The 17,315-nt window shown below is 36.8% G+C and overlaps 1 pseudogene; it reads left to right on the forward strand.

The window, feature by feature from the left end:
- The first annotated feature begins 13,782 nt into the window (after window positions 1-13,782).
- LOC149155177 (G-type lectin S-receptor-like serine/threonine-protein kinase SD2-5) lies at window positions 13,783-15,282 on the forward strand (annotated as a pseudogene).
- The last annotated feature ends 2,033 nt before the right edge of the window (window positions 15,283-17,315 follow it).

Here is a 17,315-nt window from a genome sequence, read left to right on the forward strand (position 1 = left end):
TACAATAATTAAATACAAATCATTTCTTGAGAGATCAATCCCTCTCAGTAAAACCGACTTTTGGCCAATCAGGTCAATGAAATTCAACTTGTTTAGCCACAACATGTGAACAAACGTTTACATTGCTAGCTAAGACCAGATGCTTCTGCATCAGACTCCCGGGGAAGAAAAGAATCATCCTTCAAACTTTCAAGACTTACTCCATACTTCTACAACTCTGATGTTGTCAACCAGCTAGCATCCTCCACTGGCTATCCTTTCCATTGGACTAGATATTGGAAATAAGTCTGTCCTTTGGTTCTTTTCGATACTCTTTTCTCCGAAACAACTTCCACTTCTTTCTTAGTTGTCTTTGGCATTTGTTCTTCCCAGTTCACAGTTTGAACTTCATCTCCCATAGTTTCCCCCTGGAGCTCTGTGTTTGCGTCTTTGTATGGATACAAATCTACAACATTGAAGATAGGTGATATTCCAATCCCTTCTAGCAACTTAATTTCATATGAATTAGCTGAAAACTTTATTACAATTCTACATGGTCCTATCTTTTTCATTTTCAGTTTATTGTAAGTCATAGTTGGAAATATTTCTTTTCTCAAATACACCATCACTAAATCTCCCACTTTGAATTCTTTCTCTCTTCTTCTCATATCTACCCTCTATTTTTATCTGATGCTGCTTTCCTGCAATCTACCTTTGACATCTTCTTATAGTCTCTGCATCTGCTGTGAAAAGTTTTCAGCTTTTTCACTTCTTTTCTCCTGTTTACCCAAATTTTTGTGCTCATACACAACTCTTGGGTTCATTCCAAAAACAATCTGAAATGGACTCATTCCCGTACTTCAGTTTGGTGTATCGTTATAAGCAAATTCAACCTGAGCTAGTGCTAAATCGGACTACTTAGGATTTTGATACACTAAACTTCTCAATATGTTTCCCAAGCTCTTATTTACTACTTCGGTCTATCCATCTATTTGAGGATGTTATGTTGAAATTAAACTGAGGTTAGCTCCCAATTTCTTCCAAAGAGTTCTCCAAAAATGCCCTACAAACTTTGTATCTCGACTAGACACAATACTTATAGGTAATGCATGTAATCGTACAATTTCTGAAAAGAATAGATTAGCTATGTTTGTTGCATAACTAGTTTTCTTACAAGCAATGAAATGTTCCATCTTGGAAAATGTATCTACTACAACATAAATGGAATCTTTCCCTCTCTGGGTTTTTGGTAATCCCAAAACAAAATCCATGCTAAGTGCATCCCACAGTCGGTCTGGTATTGGAAATGGCTGATACAATCCTATATTCTGGCTCTTTCCTTTAGCATACTGACATATCCTGCACTTCTCAACAAATTTCTTAACATCAATCTGCATTTTTTCCCAATAATAAAAAACATTCACCTGAGCAAAGGTTTTATCTTGTCCAAAGTGACTAGATAATCCTCCACTATGTTTCTCCTTTATTATGTTTTCCCTCCTAGAACATTTGGGAATACACAACTTATTGCTTTTAAACAATAAGCCTCCTTGAATGGGATAGTCGAACCACTGACTTCTGTTATGAACTATTGGATTCTAAACTATTGCATAGATATCTTTCAAAACTGCATCATCTTTGTACATTTTAATCATTTCCTCAAATCCTACAACACCCACTTTGAATTCTTGCATAATAAAACTCACCCTGCTCAATGCATTAGCGACTTTATTTGAATTATCACTCTTTTGTTTTATTAAAAAATCAAAGCTTTGGAAAAATTCTTCCCACTTGGCATGTTTTTGGTTAGGTTTCGGCTGGTTTTTGATGAACTATAAGGCATGATTTTCCTAATACAATATGAATTCTTTTTGCAGCAAATAATGTCTCCATTTCTTCAAGGCTTGTACAATAGCATAAAACTCTTTATCGTAAGAAGAATAATTCTTATTCGCTTCATTTAATTTCTCACTAAAGTATGCTATCAATCTTTGTTCTTGACTCGGAACTACGCCAACTGCAACTCCACTAGCATCTGTTTCAACTTGAAATACTTTTTCAAAATTAGGAAAAGCTAAAATTGGTTCCTCAGTGATTTTCCTCTTCATAAATTTAAACTTTATGTCTGCTGCTTCTGTCCACTTGAATGGCTGATTGATCTCCTTAATTGTTTGAAGAGTTGGTGCACAAATCCGACTAAAGCCTTCGATAAAATTTCTATAAAAACATGCAAGACCATGAAATCTCCTTACCTCAATTATATTTCTAGGAATAGGCCAATTCCAAATCACCTGGACTTTCTCTGGATCCATTTTCAATCCTTCTTTAGAAACTACAAACCCCAATTAAGTTAACTGTTCCTTCATGAAACTAAATTCCTTCAGATTTATCTGTAGTTTCTCTTTCTGTAGAGTTCTTAGAACCAACTTAAGATGCTCTAGGTGTTCTTCTTTACTTTTACTAAAAACTAGAATATCATCAAGATAAATAATAATAAACTTGCCTGCATATTCCTTCAAAACTTCATTCATTAATCTCATGAATGTGCTAGGTGAATTAGTGAGTGCAAAAGGCATCACTAACCACTCATACAACCCACTGTTTGTTTTAAATGCAGTCTTCCATTCTGTGCCTTCTCAAATTCTTATTTGATGATATCCACTCTTCAAATCTATTTTAGTAAAATATTTTGATCCACTCAAGCAATCCATTAAATCATTCATGTGTGGCAAAGGAAATCTATACCTAATAGCAATCTTATTTATGGCTCTGGAATCTGTACACGTTCGCCATGCACGTCCTTTCTTTGGACTGAGTACTGTTGGTACAACACATGGACTAAGACTTTCTCTGATTAGCCCCTTATCCATCAACTCCTGAACTTGTTTTCCAACTTCTGTGTTCTCTTCAGGAGTTAGTCTATATGCTGCTTTGATTGGCAAACTTGCTCCTGGTATTAGATCAATATGATGACTAATACTCCTGATCCGTGGCAATGCATTTTGCAACTCATCCACAATAATATCAACAAAATCATTCAACAAAGTTTTGATTTCCTCAGGTAAATCGTCTAATTTTGTGGAATTCAAAATTACCTTTGGTCTTCCCATAATAGCGAAATGAAACTCCTTATTTTTCACTACCTCCTGTAGCAACTCTTTTCCACTTATCAGCATAATACTACTTCCATGTGTTCCTTTTTCAACGCCATCCTTCAATGGCAACAATGCATGTTTAGTTCCATCCTTCTCCAAAGTATAAGTGTTTCTCCTTCCATCATGAATATATTTTCGATCAAATTTCCATGGTCTTCCCAGTAATACATGGCATACATCCATGGGCATTACATCACATAATATCACATCTTTATATGTACCAATTTACATCTCAACCTTGTATTATTCTGTCACAATAATCTGATGTCCCTTTTCTAACCATGACAGTTTGTAAGGAGTAGGGTGTATTGTCTTTGCTAATCCGAGCCTGTCAACCATCTTTGTAGAAACAAGGTTGTCAGTGCTTCCACTATCAATTATTACTTTACAACAATTACCTTTTGATTTACAGGTAGTTCTAAATAAATTCTTCCTCTGCGTTGGTTCTTCAATCTCCTTCTTTGTCTTAAGTAAATTCCTTCTCAATAACAGGGATTCTCCTACTTCAGGGAGTTCTTCCTTTTCCATAAGTCGAGGTGATTCTGGCTTTGCCTAAACCACATTCACATTCCTCTGACTTGCCGATTTATTATGAGGACAGTCCCATGACACATGTCCCCATTCTCCACATGTAGAACACCCAATATCTCTTCCTCGGCCTCTTCCTCTGGGCACAAATCTTCCTCTGTTAAATTCTCCCCTCTATGGTGGTCTACTACTTGAGTTACTTGCTTCATTCTAATGTTGTTGTCCCCTTGGTTTGGTAGTTCCTGTACCTCTTACTGAGCTTCTTCCTTTATTCCTCTGAGTCTGTTTTCTCAACATCTTCTCTTTTGCCTTCAAACTTGCTTGATAGGCATCTTCAATAGTCTTTAGACTCAACAAGCTAATCTCATCCTAGATGTCATACCTTAAGCCATTGATATATCTAGATACCTTCTCCATGTCATCTTCTGCATGTCCTGCTCTAATACTCAATCTATAAAACACTTCTATGTATTCCTTAACATACATTCCTTTTTGCCTTAAATTTTGCAATTGTTTAAAAATATTTATCTGATGGTATTTACGCATAAATTTGGCTTTCATTTTACTTAACATTTTATCCCATTGCTTGACCTTGGACTTTCCTTTCCTTGTTCTAGATGTCTTTAGCTCATCCCATCAGATAGCCACATCACCCTTCAATATGGTAACTACAAATTTCACCTTCTTTTTGTTGTCAACTTCCTCTTCATAGTCAAAATATTTGTCCAATGAATTGATCCAATCCATTACCTCTTCTGCATTTAGACTCCCTCCATACGTAGGAATTTCCATATTTGGTTTTCCTCCAACTTTCACCAACATCTTGATAACTCTGGTAGTTTCATTTTCCTCCTCTTCTTATTCCTCAGAAGATTCTTCTTTAGTACTATCAGCTCCTTCATCAGGTATTCTTCTCTGAGCAGTCACAATTGTTTCCATTCTCATATGCAGACTTTAGATCTCCTCTAATAGAACTACATTTGCTTCTGTTCTTCCCTAACCAATGCTAGCTCCTCTCCTTGGCAGCATTTTTTTTGCAATCAACCTTAACTTCTGCTCTGATACCACAAATGACGCTGGTGGAAAGAGTGGCTTGAGAAACCCCAACAATCACCCCACAATTCACTTTTTTATTATAACCAGACCTTTTCCTTTTAAACTCGAATGCCTTTGGAAGAAGACCAAAATAATGAATTTTACCTTTTAAATTTGGAGCGCTCGTCGTACACCGTAGATCATGAACTAAACAGACCAATGGTCCAGATTAAATTGTATATCGGCAATCACTATCCCCCGAAGTCTGATCAGCGATCAAATCCTCTCGATCTCCACCATTGATCTCTTTCCATCAAATCAACAGTTGATTCCTCTTCTCAATAAGTGAACTTGCACAACTGTCTATGACCGTTGATCTGGATCTATTTGATCTGACATATGTTAGAGATTTCCAGTGAGGCACACACACGAAGAATAATTGCCCGATAAAGTAGTTTTCCCTCTCCACTCTTATGCTATGTGTTGAACGGTGAATCGGATTGGGCGACTACCCTTCCATACAACTTATGGCTTTTGATCCACCTGAAATACCGCTTACTTTTGCAAGACCACTTCCACGATCCAATGGCCATGATTGTTCGTGATCCAACGGTCACGATTGGATCGCATGATCGTAAGTCACAACTCCACTTGGCCAGGCTCCTTCCACTTTAGAGTTGTGATGCAATTGAGGTCCATAGACCTGATAAAGTTAAAATCCTCCATTTATAATATTTCAAGTCCGAATCTCAGATCCAATCTATATTTTGCATTGATTCTTCATGTAAATTGGATTTTCGCTTGCAGGACCAAAGCCATGTAAACACACTTCACCAATCTGATATCGGTGATCCAACGACTGAAATTAAAGTGAGCATCAAGCAATGAGATTTATATAAAAGCCTCTGGCTTCTATCAATCCTATGATTTAGGCATGAAACATAGAAAAACAAGGGAATAATCACTCTGCCCTGAATACAAAGAATTTGAAAGCATAACAAGGGTTTCCGCAGGCTTGATAATTAATCATACGCACATCATCATTTATTCACAATAAAACAGTTACAGAGACTGGGCCTTGGCACGATTACAACATATAAAAAGACAGTTGTTCCAAAACACAATCCACACACTATTCTTGCTCTCACTCCACTCAATCCTCCTTTCATTACCCTTTTTCCTTCTTTTTATCAATCGAATATCACTCTATTCTATGCCTAACTACTCTATCCCTATTTTTAATCAATCTAACATCAAATCTCTAATTCCTAGCTCTACCACACATCTATGCTAACAACTCATCTTTGAATCTAAAATAAGACAATTTATAGCTATTACAATAATGAAATACAATCATTTCTTAAGAGATCCAACCCTCTCAGTAAAATTGACTTTTGGACAATCAGGTCAATGAAATTCAACTTGTTTAGCCACAGCATGTGAACAAACATTCACATTGCTGGTTAAGTCTGGATGCTCGTGCATCATATACATTTTTCATTCGTTGGGACTCAGAGTACTGTGGTCTACTTTACGAGGCCTTGTTTTATGATTTTCTCACCTAACTCCTTTACTACTTGTCTCTACTCCCTTGATTTTCTCTGTTACATTATCCTACTTCCCCTTAACACTCGATCTTTTGTTTACCTGCCATGCCACTTTGAGCTAGACCTATCGTTTCACTTTTCATTCCCCACTTTCCCTAGGCCTATGGACCTGTCAGACTTATATAAAGCCGACACATTGGAGCATGATGCATTTATACATGCCACCATTGATGTTCAATCGACACAGCTCCATGGCTCCATATTGATGACCCACGTGGCACATAATGATCCACTCCACATTCCCCCTCTCGATGTTCATTTGTCATTCTCGGCCCATGCAAATTCTCTCCATCCCAACGAGAATACCACCCATGTTTATTCTCCTGACGCAGATTATCCACGTGTACAACATGCAACTCCTCCACACCCTTAATTAAATCACACTCCTCCTTTCACAACTAAGGAAAAACATCGAAGCAAGGCAATTGGGACTTCTCCTCAGACGAAGCTTCTAAGTTTTGGTTATGATGTCCTTCTGGATCGAGTGATTAGTTTACAAAAGCATGCACTGGTGGGACATTGGTATTTCCTAGATGTTTAAGAAGTGGAGATGGAGAATGGGTATCTGCTCAGTGGGAAATGATTGTTGGCTACACTCCTATGGTCAGTCGACTTATGGACTCGTGATATAGTTTCCACTTCCTGCATCAGGAGGATTTGGAGAAAATTCACAAAATACCATGGGTTCAGGGACACAATTTCCTTTCTCTACACCCATGGTATATTGGTTTCAATCCTCTCAAGGACACTCCTAGAAACAAAATGATCTAGGTGAAGTTGCCTGGGATTCTCATTAAATTTTGGACCAGAAGTGTTTTGAAGCACATCGAAATTGTATTGGAAGGTTCATATACATTAATCCAATGTGTTTAGGGGCTCAAGAAAAGAGAGTCGCTCTGATCCTGGTAGAATTTTGCATCTCTGCGCACATAGATTTGGCTTGGGACCATATCCACAACTGTTGGAGATTCGATTATGGGAGAATTCCATTTCATTGTCTTATCTGCCACCAGACCGGAGATCTCACGATCCATTGTGCTCGATGACTCAGTATAAGGGAGGCTAATGGTGGGCGCGCTTGTGGAAGGGGTGGTGTTGGTCAGGAGGCTGATGATCAATGCACTATGAAAATGGTGGAGCTAGTCAACATTTTGAGATACATTGGCCTAATATTTCAATTACCTCTTCTAGCACTAATCTCACATCCCGTGATCAACATATGAATGGGCACCCAACATCCTCATCTCCCGTCACCTTACCCTCCTCCCTTCGATCCTCACCAATTGGTACAACATACCGTGTCTACCTAAGACTGAGGTATCTTCCCAACCTCTAGAACCTTCCCTCTTTCCGCATCGCTCCTCTCCCCCCATTTTTCTTCACTCCATAGTATCCTCGCTACCAGTATAATTGATTCCACCTGAGTCTCTTTTCCTTTCTAATTGTCTTACAATTTTTCCAGTCTTGGATAAATCTTCCCATACTCCCAGACTAAACTTTGATTGTTCTCCCCTTATACCTCCTTCTCCCGAATCCTCTCCCAAAAATTCCATAGGAAACAAAATTGACTTTCTCCTTGTAAACCCTGCACTCTTCCTAAATATCATGTCCATCCATCAGGGACAAACAAAGCCATCCCCTTCTATCAACCCACTTTCGCCCTTAATGTCATTTTCCATCCTAGAGGGGTGAGGGCTACTCGACACTTCTGGGGATGCCCAAAAATCAAACCCATCCCCTTCCCTAGATCCTCTAACCTCATTGATATTTCCATTTGCACTTCTTTTGATCCTCGGGCCCTTACAACAATTGTGCTCAATGAGCATGCATCATGACTTTAACATTATCCATAAATATGCGGGGTTTCGGGGACATGGACAAATTCCTCTCCCTTAGAGATATCTTCTCCTATGATTATCCCTACATCATTCTATTACAAGAAAATATGGTGACTACTCACTGAGTTCTTCAATACTTCTAAAAAATGCTCCCTGACTAACATATGGTGGCAGTCAACTCTATGGGCCTATCTGGTGCATTGGTAGCTTTATGGGATTCACGTTGGAAATCTTTCCATGGATATAAATGTTTTCCAGGTATTTTCCTCTTAGGACATCTGGGGACTTGCTAGTCGTTTACATCTACAGAATTTATATGCCCCTTTTTGGGTTCGTACTACACTTTGGGACCATTTGGATGCTTTAGACCTACTCAAGATAGGCTCTCTTATTGTTGTTGGAGATTTTAATTCCATTGTACCATTGGAGGAATGTTGGGTCTCACATCTTCGAAAGGATCCCCTTGGGGATAGACTTCAAATTCTTTTCAGTGACAAAAACCTGATGGAAATTCGACCCCTTCCCATTGTGCCCACATGGCATAATGGTCGGGCTGGCCCCCAACATATTGGCAAGAGACTTGATCAATTTTTGGTCCATGAAAACCTTGTAGAGAGATTTGGCTTCCTCCATTCTAATGTCCTTAAGATATATGTCTCTGATCATATGGCCATATTGTTATTTTGGATGTAGAGGAGATGCGCTCAGGTATGCCCTTCAAATTTAACAGAATCTATCTCAAGGATGATGAATTTAACACATTGATTAAATCCTCCTAGACAATGTTGCACAAGGCCTCAAATATTTCACCCATGCATGCCATACGTGAGAAACTTCAGTCATGAAAATCAAAGGTCTAAAAATGGGAACGAATAAAGAAAAGAACTTGATAAAAGACTTACTTAATATCAAGGAGCAACTAGAGAGACTCGATAAGGTCCTGGATAAGGGAAACCCATCGACAGATATCATCAACAATATAAAGGACTTGGAGGATAAAAGGAGGAAGATATTGCATATACAGGTGGCCACCTGGCACTTGGAAAGCGTAGCACTGTGGCCTAAAGAGGGGGATAGGAACACTAAATTTTTTCACAAGTATGCAAACAATAGGAGGCAAATCAATTCAATTTGGCAAGGCAAAGACGCCAATGGCAACTTGGCACACTCCACTTCATATATCCATAAATAAGTTGTTACTTTCTTCAAAACTTTGTACAAGGAGCGAGGGGGAACTCAGATAGAGGACCAGATTTGGGGTTCAGATTCATATCCCACCATGTCCGATCCAGATAGAAATATGGAATTATACAAGACCTATTGATACGGAGGAAATACGTAATGTACAAAAATATTTTGCAAAAGATAAATTCCTCGGGCCAGATAGTTGGACGATTGAATTCTTCATAATTTTTTTAGATCTGGTGCGGTCAAATTTACTACAAATGGCTAAAGAGTCTAGGGTTTGGGGAAAAATATGTGGGCCATCAAATCCACATTCATTGCCCTCATTCTAAAGCAAAAGGAGTTGTAATCCTTTAATGACTATAGTCCCATATCCCTGTGTAATATGATTTATAACCTTATATCCAAGATCATAGCAATTCAACTAAAGTCCACTCTCTCTACTTATATCTCTTAGGAACAGTATGGGTTTTTGCATGATATATTGATACATGATGATATTGCCACAACCTAGGAATGCCTTCATTCCATCCACATGAAGAAAATGGAAACACTGGTCATGAAGGTGGATTTACATAAACTGTACGACTGTGTAGATTAGCCTTTCCTACACATCATTCTTTTAAGGCTTGGCTTGGATATGAAAAATATAGAGCGGATTATGGCTTGCATATCCACTATTAAATATGATATAATCATAAATGGCTATCCCACTAATTAATTTTAGTGTGGGAAGGGGACTACATTAAGGCTGCTTATTATTGCCCCTACTTTTTATTCAAGTCATGCATGGCATCAACAACAAAATCAAGTTTTCTAGAATGGAAAATCAATTTACTGGACTCACCTTTAGTTGTGGAATAAAAGTTACAAAATATTTTTTTTGATGAGATTCTGATATTCAGAATTCTTTCCAGATTGCAATGGATCACACTACACTATATCTTTTGTAGGTTCAGTAATGCTTTAGGGATTATAATAAACAATGGAAAATCAATGTTATTATATGTTGAAGGTCAACAGGAGGAGATAGATAACATTGCAAACATTTTTGGCATGTGGCAACAAAATCTACTGTTTTCGATTTGAAATACCTGGGTTTCATAATCAAACCAAATAATTATAGAGTAAACGATTGGTTATGGATTGCAGATAAGTTTCAAAGGAGATTTCTATATGGGAGCATCATTTGATGACTCTCGGAGGTAGAGTCATGCTCACGCAATCAGTTTTACAAAAGCTTGAAATTTATTGGGCACAAATTTACTGTCTCCCCGCCACTATCATCAGAAATATATCGGGTTATGGCAAGCTTCATTTGGGCTAGCTCTGGAAAATATTTCAAATATCATCTAATCAGATTGGATAAAGTCATAATTCCAAAGCAATTTGGGAGATGGGGGATCTTAAACTTAAATTTTTTTGGATGGGCTCTATTAACTAAATCTCTATGATGCGACTTATTTAGCGAAAGTCTATGGGGAGACATCATTGAAGCTAAACATATGTGATGCATTAAGGTGGAACTGTGGATGAGAGATGAGCTAATCGAGAAATTGACTGGATCTTACATTTAGACTAGTGTCAAAAAAATCGAAATATGGATCCTAAATCGCACTTGTTGGTCATTTGGCTCAGTGAACAACATTATCATTGGTAGAGATTACATTTTTGGAGTGGAACAATGTCCATATTGTACAAGTGATTTAATTGCCAGATTAAATTCTAGAGGGATATTTTACCTTGCACAGGTGATAAGAACATGCAATGGTAGCTTTCCATTTTGGAAGAAAGTAGAGGAATTTCAAATGATAGGTGTCACAGCAGTGGCTTGGGATAGATATACTGAAGTTTTTTGCCTATCAGGCATATTAGAAAGTGATGAAGCAGACCAAATCCCATGGGATGGCCTATTGCATTTGGGGTCCATATATGTTGCTGACACATACCTCTTCATTATTGGTATCTCATACAATCTACAACACATATGCTGGTTCAGGAAATTTTGGAAAACACAGGTCCCGTACAAGATTATATTATATACATGGATTTCTTGGAAGGATAACGCACTAACTTGGGAGAACCTAAAGAAAAGTGGTATATACAAACCTAGTCGATGTGTACTTTGCAAGAAGGCAGTGGAAACACATTATCATATCCTATTTGATTTCATGATTGCTACTTAGGTATGGTTCAAGATCTCAAACATATTTTCTTTCCCTCTATTGGTTGATGATCCTATGGTTTCTTGTTTGCTATGGTCGAGAGGAAGAACCAGGGATTAACATGCCATTCCCCTTGGAGTTTTTTGGGAAATCTGGATGGCTAGAAATTCCAGCATATATGATCATATGCCTCTCAATATAAATAATATTATAAAAAAAAATTCATTTTGGATGACATCCTTGAAGCGAAAGAAGGCACTGGATAAAGGAATAGGTTCCAGAAAATATGCTCCACACATCAACCACCCTACATGATATTTTGATGGAGTTGCACAAGATGGCTGATGTGGATGTGCGGTGTGGCTTCACATGAATGCATAACAAAATTATAAAATATTCTAGTCATGGGGAAATGGCACAAACATGCCGGCTGAAATCATCGTACTATGGGGCTTATTATGGTTTGCTAGGTTTCTAGACATTCAAATCATCCAAATCTCTGGGGACTCACAATCTCTTATCAACAACATGAAGGTTATTTCTATTATATCTCATCCACATCTACAGGGCTGGATCCGTCATGTTGAATATCTTAAGATGTCTTTTCATCACATCCAATGGGAGCATAACTCCATAGCAGATGCCTTTTTGAAGATTGATATTTCTTCTGTGGTGCAATAAATATATTTCACTTTTCTAGTCGATAACAACATCATTGTTAAGAATGACATCATCATCCTGAGTTTCTAATCCATGTTCTTTTGTCATATTTAACTTTTGGCTCAATTTGGAAGGTACCATTGTTCATAGAGCACATTGATACAAGCTGACACCCTTTCTAGCTTTTTAATTTCCATACCTCGAATATACTATTTATCGTATTGTTGTACATGTGAAATATTATTATTTTATCTATTGCTATTAGATGGAGGTAATAATATGTTCATGTCTATGGGAATTGGGACTCATTCCTCACTGGACTGTGATTTCTAGCATAATATTGCCACTTCGTTGCACAATGTATCTGGAAATTATGGTGACTTGATGTACTGGTATTAGTAATAAAAACAACATTTTTTTCCTTCTAAAAAAAATAGTGATTTCTTAACTATTGAAGTTTCTCTCTATTATGTAGTTCCTAAATAGTGTATGCCATGTGAACCTTTAAGGATCATCGGAATTTTTTTACCTAAATTATATACCCCTGAAGAGCATAGTTACCTTGGGAGTGAATTAGGGGTTAGAAATTAGAAGAGCTCGACTTATTTTGAGCAATTGGATTATTTGAAAGCAAGTGGCCCTTCATCCCTAAGATATGAAGCTTCAATAATATGAATAAAATGATTTGGTCTCCATGATCTAGCTTTATTATGGAAATTAGAAGTGCATATTTATTTTAAAGTTATATTTATGAAACATTGAGCAGAAATTTAACTTCTAAATGTTTGAAGTTATATCTAATTGAAAAAGCCCTGATAGGTCAATGGGAAAATTATCTAGAGAGTAAGAGGATTCATGGGTTTCGTATCAAATAAAAGAAGTTAAAAATTTAGAAATAATTATGCAAAGAGAAATCCAGTGATTGTGAAATGATTGAATGGAATAGAAGTTGTACTAAATATTATTCTACGAGAATAAAGAAAAACATTGTTAAAGGGATTCAAGAAGGAATGTAAAACACCACATGTTATAGATGAAATGTAATTTAATCTAAACATGTATTCACTACTAGTTGTGGTTAGTTCTATTTATCTCAGGCAATGAGGAGGAATGATTGTAATCCTCCTCATCCAGGTTAAACTCCAATAAGTGATATGTTGAGATCATATTTACGCTGATAGGCATCTCTTCTTGAAAATGGTCATGCCAACCTTCATCTACCCTTTTTCCTTTGGGCTAACATGTGTCCCATGGTATGACAATGACATGTGTACTCATCCATGAATTTTTACACTGGTGGCCTCCACAAATTTTTATGTTGATAGAAAACTACAACTTTTGTCATCATGGTCTGAGATTTGTCCGCTCAACATAACCATCATAATCACAGTGTCTTCACCCCCTCAGAAATAGTTTCTCCTTCTCTGTTGCTTCCTCTTCTCCCATAATAGTCTCTGTAACTCCTGCCACTACAGCATGAGCGCTCAACCCGAGACAAATTGTTGTGGGAGCTCAGCTTAGGAATGATTTATTTTGGTTCCTAAGATTGGATAGTGATGGAAATTTAAGAAAATTTATTCAATCAGAGATCATGTTGGTCTTTGATTTAGACATGTTTTATATCTACATTATGGATTTTTATAAGCTTCCCTACATCTTTGATTCACTCTACATTTGTATCTCACGAGGGACTTGCAGCTTCCAGGGTGATGCTATATTATATGAATTTCAACCCAATATTAGATGTAGTCCAAGGAAGAATCCTATATGTGAGGATTCAAACCATTTTCTCGAGCTTGATGGGGTGGATTATTTTTCAAATTAATACAGGAATCCAAGCTCCGTCAGTCTTGAGCAATGAAAGAACTCATGCCTGTTGAACTATTCTTGTGCTATGTCTTTCTTCTAGAATAACTCTGGAGGGTGTTACCATTATCAGGAGATGAAATCTCTGAAATGAGTCTTGTATTAGAGAATTAGAGCATCTATCAAGGGTTTGCAGTATTTTCATGGGTTTGGCACTAGGATTTCTTGCATGGAGATATAAGGTGAAGAAGAAAATGGTGAAGAACAAGTCTGAAGAAGATTAATTTCTAGATAATTTTCTAGGCTTTTCGCAAAGATATACATACATGGAGTTGGAGGAGGCCACAAGAGGATTTAGTAGGCAACTTGGGGTTGGTGGGTTTTTAGTTGTGTTTGAAGGGCAACTTGCCGATGGAACAAAAGTTGCTATGAAGAAACTGGGTAATGCTGATATAGGGCATTTGCATTTCCGTGCAGAGGTTGCAACCTTGGGAAGCATTAACCATGTAAATTTGGTGAGACTATTTGGGTTTTGCATTGATGGCACCTATAGATTGTTGGTGTATGAGTACATGAGCAATGGATCTCTTGATCACTAATTGTTTTGGTGTTGTAATGACAATAATCCTTCACCATATATTGATTGGAGAAATATATACAAGATAATCCATGGTATGCCTTGGGGATTGGCTTTCTTGCATGACAAATCTAAGAACTTGATTCTTCATTTGGACGTGAAGCCTCAAAATATTCTAATGGATGAGAATTTTAGAGCCACAATTGCAGATTTTGGGTTGGCCAAGTTAATGGACAGGGCTCAGAGCCACTCATTTACTCGTGTTAGGGGACTCCTCGGTACATAGCTCCTGAATGGCTTCTGTATGTATGTGAGACAAAAAACAGTAATGTTTATAGTTTTGGAACAGTTTTTTTAGAAATAATCAGTGGGAGGAAGAATTTAGACCTGTCTCAATAGGGCGAGATGGAGTTTTTTCTTTCATGGGAAATTAGTATGATTCAGGAAGGAAAGATTAGGAATGTCGTTGATCTGAAACTGGGATATATGGCAGACTACGAGTGGAAATAGATAGAAAGAGTTATCATAATTTCATTCTACTGTATTCAGGAGGATGCACAAGTAAGGCCTTCAATGAATAAAGTGATCCTGATGCTGGAAGGACATACTAAAGTAGAAGATCCACCTCTTTGCGTTGAGTTTTTGATGAGAACTGGGGCTAGGATTTCTTCTCATCCATCATAGTGGGAGAAAGAGGGCACATCAAGCAGTGTTGCCACCATCTCTGTCTCTTTCTCTACAAGGTGAATGAAGATATTGTTGGAGCTCTGGACAATATTTACTTTGTCTCTGATGTGTAGTTGGCTAATGATTTTTTCAACATGCTTCATAAATTTTCTTGTCTAACATTCTTTCAGATAAATGCCAGTTGGCATAAAGATGCAAGTTTGAGGAAACTGTTATCCACATTCTTAACATTTATCATATAATGCCCATCAGTGAAACTATATGGGAAGCATAACCCATTTTTAAGTTTCATGGAAAACTTGGTCCTTTTATTGATTCAGTGAGATGACATATTTATCCTATAATGCTCATGGGTGCAACTAAATGGTTACCATAACCCATATTTTGGTTTCATGTAGGACTTGGTCTTTCTATGAATTCAAACGTTCCAAATCGAATAACCACAATGTTTTTCAAAATATCTGGATAGCCTGTGAAACATTATCTCCATAAGTGATGTCGTATATGCTTAGATCAGTCCAAATTAAAGCACATACATGGTGACTCTATTACATTCTCAAAATGAGCATATTTTCTAGAGCTTATAAAAAAATTCAAGCATCACATAACCAATTCCTTTTACTTAATTCATAGTTAGTAGGAAGCATTTATGTCACAACAGAGAGGTGGTTTTTTAGTGAGATTTGAAAAGTAATGTTGAAATATGGCACACTTACTTTGGAGAAAACAAGGTAGCATCATCATGATATGTGTGACCACATGGTTAACAAAAGAGCAATATAATGACGCCAATATTTTCTAGGTTTGATTTTGAAAAAACTGGTTTGGTATTCTTAATTCTATGACTAACCATGTGAGTGATATACCCATTTGTTTAATGTATATGTATTATGGATGTCTTTGAGGCTATGTAATTCTCCAAGTATCAGTTATCCACTAAAAATTATTATTTTTTTGGACCCCTATTCTGAAATTCAACATAAGCAGGACGAGACAGTCTTTGGAGAATGCATAGTATGGTAAATTGCAAAACAAGGATACATGAAAAATCAGTGTATGTATGTCACTTCATATCTTTTCCTTTGTAAACAAATACTTGCTCATTACTTTGTTAATTGCTGAGATGGAGGGCAGAAAATGAGATGGTCTGTAGATACTCCCATTTAAATTGTTGGCCCTCATCTGAATATATAAATGTGTCAATGCTTGGTGATGTTGATGTTGAAACTTGAGGAAAGTGCTACTATTCTTATTTAATGCTGGGGTGCTTCTGTTCTTATTTAATGCAGCATTGGTGGTTGGATACCATATTTCAAACCAAGTGCATATTTAAATCCCCATTGCCTTCTCTTCAAATTAAGAACCATAAATTCAGCGTTTCCTTGAAGGATAATGCTCACTGTGATGTTTGTGTCTGATCGAACAATATATATAGTTGTTCTTTTGTTTTATTAATGAGCATAGAAGTGCTGGGAATGTTTTGAAATGAAATAACCTTATTTAATAGTTGGAAATCAATGTATTAGAAACTGGGTTCTCTGGATAGGCCACACATAAAATAAATAATTGAAAGCATAACACAGAGACACAGGTTATTGTTAAAGAATTTATATGCATTGTTGTAATCTGTCATTCAAGGAATTGCAGAGACACCAGTTGAATTTATTAATTCCACAAAGGATCCGTGTTGGTGAAATGGAGAGGCCATAGGCATATTACATTTACAGATCAACTTGACTCCTTGGACAATGCCTTTCTATTGATAGATTACAAAGAGATTGTGGTTGCCTATATATTCATACCTCTACATTGAAAGCATTTTCTTTAGTGCCTTGCAACTTTGAGATTTCTCCTTGTGGTTTACAGTCACCTTGTATATAGACAATCAAAGCCAAACTTTGTTCTAATGAATTCAATGATAGATTTTTATCTATTCTTCTTCTTTCTTTTGAATAAAATATGTTTTATATTTATAGGAAAATATTTACAAACTGTTAGGGTCTTATAATTTTTATAGGATTTCTTTATTATAGCTAATGATTATTATATTTGAAATCTTGTAAATAATATTTCATCCTACAAATTATTTCCAA

Source organism: Pinus tabuliformis, chromosome 9 (assembly GCF_031772625.1).
Source record: "Pinus tabuliformis cultivar Carrire ecotype Pingquan chromosome 9, CPIR1, whole genome shotgun sequence".
NCBI lineage: Eukaryota > Viridiplantae > Streptophyta > Pinopsida > Pinales > Pinaceae > Pinus > Pinus tabuliformis.